The following is a 6208-nucleotide window of genomic DNA, read 5'->3' as shown; positions in this document are numbered from 1 at the left end:
CAGCCCCACCTCCCCAGGAGGAAGCTGGCCCGGCTAAGGGAACTCCCTGGCTTCGAATGATTGAAAACCCTGGAACTCCCGTGATGCTTTCAGAACATGAGAGAAAACCACAAACTCACACCCACACCCACAAAGACACCTCCTTCCCACAAGTAGGTCTGTGACTATCCGGAGTGTCCTGTGACTGGAGGGCCATACAATGTTCCCCCAAAATGGCCTGTGTTTCTCAGATCTTGTGTCTTTGGTCACCTCTCTGAAGTTGTCAGGAGCCAGCAGTGAGGCACTACCTTCTTTCTCTGGAAAGGCCCTTCTTCAGAGCTTTCCTGTTATTTGGCCATCCTAACATCAGTAGTTAGCAGGAAAGAATGACTCTGTCCTCGGGAAATCCAAAAAGTGAAAACACTGAGACTGGGACTAGGACTGGCACTGTTTAAGTGGCTTCCTGGATCCCAAGTTCAGAGAGTTCCATCACAAAGGAAGTGAGGTTAGGTCACTTCCTTCAGGAACAGAATGATTTCACTGCCTTGGCAACCATTTTGTCCTAACAGTTGCTTCCAAGAATCCCATGAGATGGAGGCCATGCGTGTTTTGAATCTTAATTATGGCTGCCAAGTCTTTAAGAATAAAAGCATATAATATCCTGGCTGAGATTCCCAGTGTCCTGTGGAAAGCCACCCTCGAACTAGATCTCAGTTTCCTAGGGCGACTCTCATGCGTGGCCTCTTAAATCCCAACACAATTCATGGCAATACTCCTCTAAGGTCAGTTCCAGAACTCAGTCTCTAAGGGGAATCACAGCAAGTTCAAGCCCAGGTGGACCCAGTCATCTCTTCCAACTGCCACACAAATGACCACAAATAAAATCAAAACACTCCCACATGGCCCTCATGTTCTGCCATATAGACACTCATCATAAACTCTGGCTGGAGGTTTACATGAGGGGCGCAGCCCAAGTCAGTATCCAAAATAAGCTCCCCAGCCCCTCATTTGCCTAAAGTCTGGGTGGCCGGGACACCCTTCTTGTGAACCAGGAATGATCAAATAGGCCTGCCGTTAATACTGCTCTGCTTCTCCAAATTGAGGACTACCTACCTTGGGGATTAGATTGTTAATGTCAATTGGTGTCATGAGAAAGCCCTAGCAGCTATGGGCTGGCCTCTGCAGGGCTTGGAAGAACTCATTTGACCCAAAGATTCCTATTCTCACTTGATGGAAGTCAGGAACCTTACAGAGGAATGCGAGATACTTCACCCACAGTGACTGCTCTTTTGGCCATTTTGGTTTTGGATGCGCACATAAAATCTTTCTTTAGATCCATCAGGTGCTGAGAATCTAAGCCATAGCCACACACACGCCAAGAGGCTGATTCAGACACATCCCTCTCAAAAGCAATTAAGCAAAGAGCCACAGATGTTGCCCATTCATTTCCATTTGAAAACTCTTTCTTCAGGCTTTCTAAAGGGTTGGCCTGAGGCAAAGACCTTACTGAAATTCAGGGCAACAGAACAATAGGTAATTAGAAGGAACAAACCAGGGTTTCTTCACTGAGAAATGTAAAATCCATTGGTGTGCCACTACCTGCTTTCTCAGGAAAGGCCCCTATTCAGAGCATACCTGGCATTTGGCCATCCTCACATCTGTAGGTACCAAGATAGCTTGACTCTGTCCTTGGTAAATCCAACAAGTGAGACCAATTGGAGTGGAACTGGGACTGGCTCTGTGTGCCTGGCTTCCTGGATCCCACATTCCATCACCAAGGAAGTGAGGTCAGGTCACTTCCTTCAGGAACTGAATGAGGTCACTGCCTTGGCAACCATTTTGTCCTAACAGTTGCTTCCAAGGGTCCCTTTAGATGGAGGCTGCCCCTGCTTACTGTGACACATTCACAAGTTAGAATGGTATATCAACCATAGGCACCCGGGAACAGCTTTCCACACAGGTCTCATTTTTCCATCTTTTCTACATTAAGAATAGAGAGGCTGATTCAGACACAACCCTTCATCATGACCAGGTTGTTCACCATGGAAGATGACTTTTACTCAATCCGGTCCTTCAGAGGTGCCTACATCTTCTTCAGGGATCATTACTGCATATACCTTTGAGGTTCTCAGCAGGTGGAAGATCCCCTACATCCCTGTATTGTAAGACCAACTCTGTCCCTGCTCTTCTCTAAAGTTAGATTGAGGTAACAGTGTATGGTTAGGATTGATAACATATTCGATTCGGGGTTAGGAATCATTCTGCTGAATGAATAATGGTATTGGGAACCTGCAATATGTATAAGAATGTACAGGGGAAATATATGTATGAAAACAGAAATCTAAGTAACATTTGAAGCCCAGAAGGGCATTGGGCCCTTGATCGGGATACTTAGGTTTGAATAAATCTATATACAATGGCATAGGACCTTGTACCTTGGAAAATTGAATGTAGAAGAGAACATCCAGTCCAAAAGGATAGTCGGTAGTGAAAGGTTATTAAAATAGTTAATTGTCACTTCCTGTTTTTCTGTATGCTTAACAAAACACTGTTGAAATCTTGAGAACTGTTTGCTAATCTTGTTCCCAGAATGTACTGTCCCCAACTGCCAAACTGTAGAATATGCTCCCTCACCAGGTTGCATGTAAACCGCCCACTTGCCCTTACCCATCAGTATACTTCCTCCCTGCCCTCTCAAGGAAAGTAAATAATCCCTGCTTAAACTGTTGTCAGGGCTCTCTGCTCTATTCAAGTGAGCTCTGAGCCCCAGCATGCTGGACCCCAAATAAACCCTTTGCTGTTGCATGAGACAGTCTCTTGGTGATCTCTTCCTCTGACACTCGCCGGACCTTTACATATTGACGTTCCACCGAGTTCCATCACTGGCGGACGAGAGACCCCAAAGGGCTCCTCTCGGAGCAAGTAAGGCACCTCTTTGTGGTTTCAGGATTCATGTTAGGGCTTGGCAATATCGCTTGCGATGAAGAGCCTGAGTTCTCTCCGACTTTGGCTGAGAGACCTCTCACAGAGACACAGGGCACCTCCCTGGGGGACGCCGCAGAGGACTCAGGAAATCAAGGAACAATTGTCTCCTCGATTCAGTGATATTTTGTTTCGGATTCGGTATTGCCATTCCATCGGGTTTTGCTGTCTACTGATTCCTGGTCTCAGTGATGTACGTCCATTGCCTGTCTTTATGGTCTTGTTATATCTGTGTCGTGTGTCATTGCATTTAATTTGTGTATCGTTCATCATGGGACACAGCACTTCAATGCCTCTGTCCCTGACCCTTGATCACTGGACCAAAATTCGCTTAAGGGCTCAGAATCTTTCTTTTTTTAGTAAAACGCTAGACCTGGCAGACTCTCTGTGCCTCAGAATGGCCCACCTTTAGAGTCGTATGGCCCCTAGAAGGATCTTTCTATTTACCACTAATTTAAGAAGTCAGAGATATTGTCTTTCAGCAGGGGCCACATAGTCATCCAGATCAACAGCCATATATCTTAACTTTTCAGGACCTCTGCAAATCTCCTCCTCCATGGGTGAAGCCTTTTTTTGCCCTTGCCTCTGCTCCTACTCCTTCCCCCATGATCTCTCAAACCCTCTCCTCCTCCTCCTCCTGCAAACTCTGTTCTTCCTGAGTCACAAGATTTGACTCTACTGGACTCTTCTCCCCCTCCTTATCCGCTGCACTCGTCCTCTAACCCACAACACCCTCTAAGTGATTCCCGTGCTGCTGACTCAGCCTCTCTACCATTGGAGGAAGCTAAGCGGGTAATAGGGTCTGATAATGAACCCGTGTTCATGGTCCAGGTAAGTCAGGGGTTAGCCAGGAAACAGGGGATTCATTGGAAGTTATATTGTGCTTATAGACCCCAGAGTTCAGGACAGGTAGAAAGAATGAATAGAACCATTAAAGAGATATAACGAAATTAAGCATAGAGACCAACATAAAAGATTGTATTATGCTCTTGCCTTATGCAATGTTTCATGCAAGAAATACTCCCTCTCTTTCTTTGAGTAACCTTACCCCCTGTGAAATTCTCTGTGGTGGCCCTCCTCCAATAAGGGACCTAATCCCAACTCTAAGACCTAACCATCACTTTTATACCCCCTTGCTTGACAGACGTAAAGCTCTTAAAAGAACTCAGTGATACCTGTGAAAAAAGCTGGCCACTGCCTACCAAACTGGAAATGAGGGAACTCCACATCGATATCAAATAAGAGGGTTCATCTACTTATGACGACATCAGGTGTCATCCCCGGAACCCCGCTGGAAAGGACCATACCAGGTGCTACTTATAACACCTACAGTGGTAAAGGTAGACAGAATCACTTCCTGGATCCATGCCTCTCATCCCAAGCCTGTGCCCTGTCCAGACTCTGGCTGGAAACTGGAAAAGACTGGTAATACTTTCAAATTGCATATTCGCCATGTGGATAAGGTTATAGACTCTCCCCTTGGCCACAAGTAGTCTTAACCGTCATCAGCCCATTCAGCAGCAATGGCTGATCACAAATTCTACTGGAAAAGAAGTATAATCAATCTCACAAAGAGTCAACTTAGGGACCTGGTGGCCATCTCTCCACCCAGACATTTGTCAGCTGGCTATATGTCATTCCTATTGAGATAACCCTGATGAAGAGGATCCAAATAAAATTCCATTAAATCCCTTCTGTATCATAGATAATGGAAACAAACATTATGGATGTAGGGACACGCGAACCAGATGCAGGTTGGCTAGGCTAGATTACTATGGTTGCCTGGCAGACTATCAAAAACACAAAACGTCACCGATGGGTGGGGAAAAAGCTGACTTCTTCTGTATGTCATCGGGATGTGAGCATACAGGGGCTGCCTGATGGAATCCAAACTCCTCATCAAACTCAGTACACAGCATTGGCCATATTACCAATTAGATAACCAAAACCGATGGCCCCCAGAGGGGTCTCTAGATCCTCAAATTCTGGGTGACCTTTTTAACTTCTGCAAGTGCTCAAAAGTGTGAAAGGAGATTCCCCTATGTGGAAGCCTTTTCCCTCCCTCACTCACATCCTGAACTATGCTTCTCCAATAGATCCTCACTCTCAGCCTTCTGCTCCAGACTCTCTGCTGTCACTCCCACCTCAGAAACCTGATTTCTCTCCTCGAATTACTAGATCAAAACCCCCTAACTTCGCTGGTTCTCAGGTAGCAGGTACTAAGGCACCCCTGTACCCACTCACTCCTCTCTTCTCCTGTCAGTGCCTGCACCGGGTCCCACCAGGACCTCTTACTAGCTAACCCAAAGCTCAAACCAGCTGAGGAGAGCCCTCAGACCCCTATCCAAGATGTAATAAAAATGGCCTTTAAAGTTGCTTTGTCATCACTGAAAACAGTTTACTAAGAATTTGAAGTGTCTCACAGGGTTTTGGGATACTCACTCCCATCTTCCCCTCTACTCTACCTGTTCTACTGCTCATGTTTTTGTTGCTAAGAAATCCCAAACCCCTTTCCCATTATTCTTGTACATCTCTCCTTCCTCATTCTCAGATCCTCGGAGCTGCTCTCAGCCCCACCTTCCCCGTGTTTCCCCTCTGTGCCAGGCCCACAGAAATGTATTAACTGACCTTCTCCAGAAGTCTTCACCATGGCTGACTTTAGAACTTTCAGCAAAAGGCTCCATATAAAAGAGTTCAATGTAGATAAACTTTCACTTTTTGTATTGCCCTGTTCTACTTGGCCACTGGCTAAAAAACTCAGCACTTCTAAGCTAGACAACCCCTTACTAGTTTTTCCCAAAATATGTGAACAATGCCTCTGGCCTTGAGCTGGCGCTTCACAGAGATGCCTACATTTCTAAGATTAAGAAGTTACCAACTAGGCTCCTTGGTAACAGCTGGCAGGGGGGAAAAAGAAAGGGAAGAAAAAGCTCTCACCCTCCCAGGCGTCCTTTAAAAGTAAACTTGCACAGAATAGAGAAAAAAACAGAAACAAAATTTGCTTTTTGTTAACTTCTGCAAACTGTGAACTTCTGAGCCCCTTCCCTTACATGTTGGGTACAAAATTCTGAAACTATCTAAACTTGGGGTTCAGGGGATGAATTGATTACAACAGAAGCAATGCCCTCTGAATCCGGTTGCACCCAATTAGGACTGTTTCCCTGTTTTTGGTGCTATCTTAGGTTGCCTTGCCTCGTCCGTCCCTACAACAGTATTATTCTATATACTTAAATATTGTTTATGTTTT

This window comes from Callospermophilus lateralis, unplaced genomic scaffold (assembly GCF_048772815.1).
Source record: "Callospermophilus lateralis isolate mCalLat2 unplaced genomic scaffold, mCalLat2.hap1 Scaffold_51, whole genome shotgun sequence".
NCBI lineage: Eukaryota > Metazoa > Chordata > Mammalia > Rodentia > Sciuridae > Callospermophilus > Callospermophilus lateralis.
Note: the sequence above shows the minus strand (reverse complement) of the source record.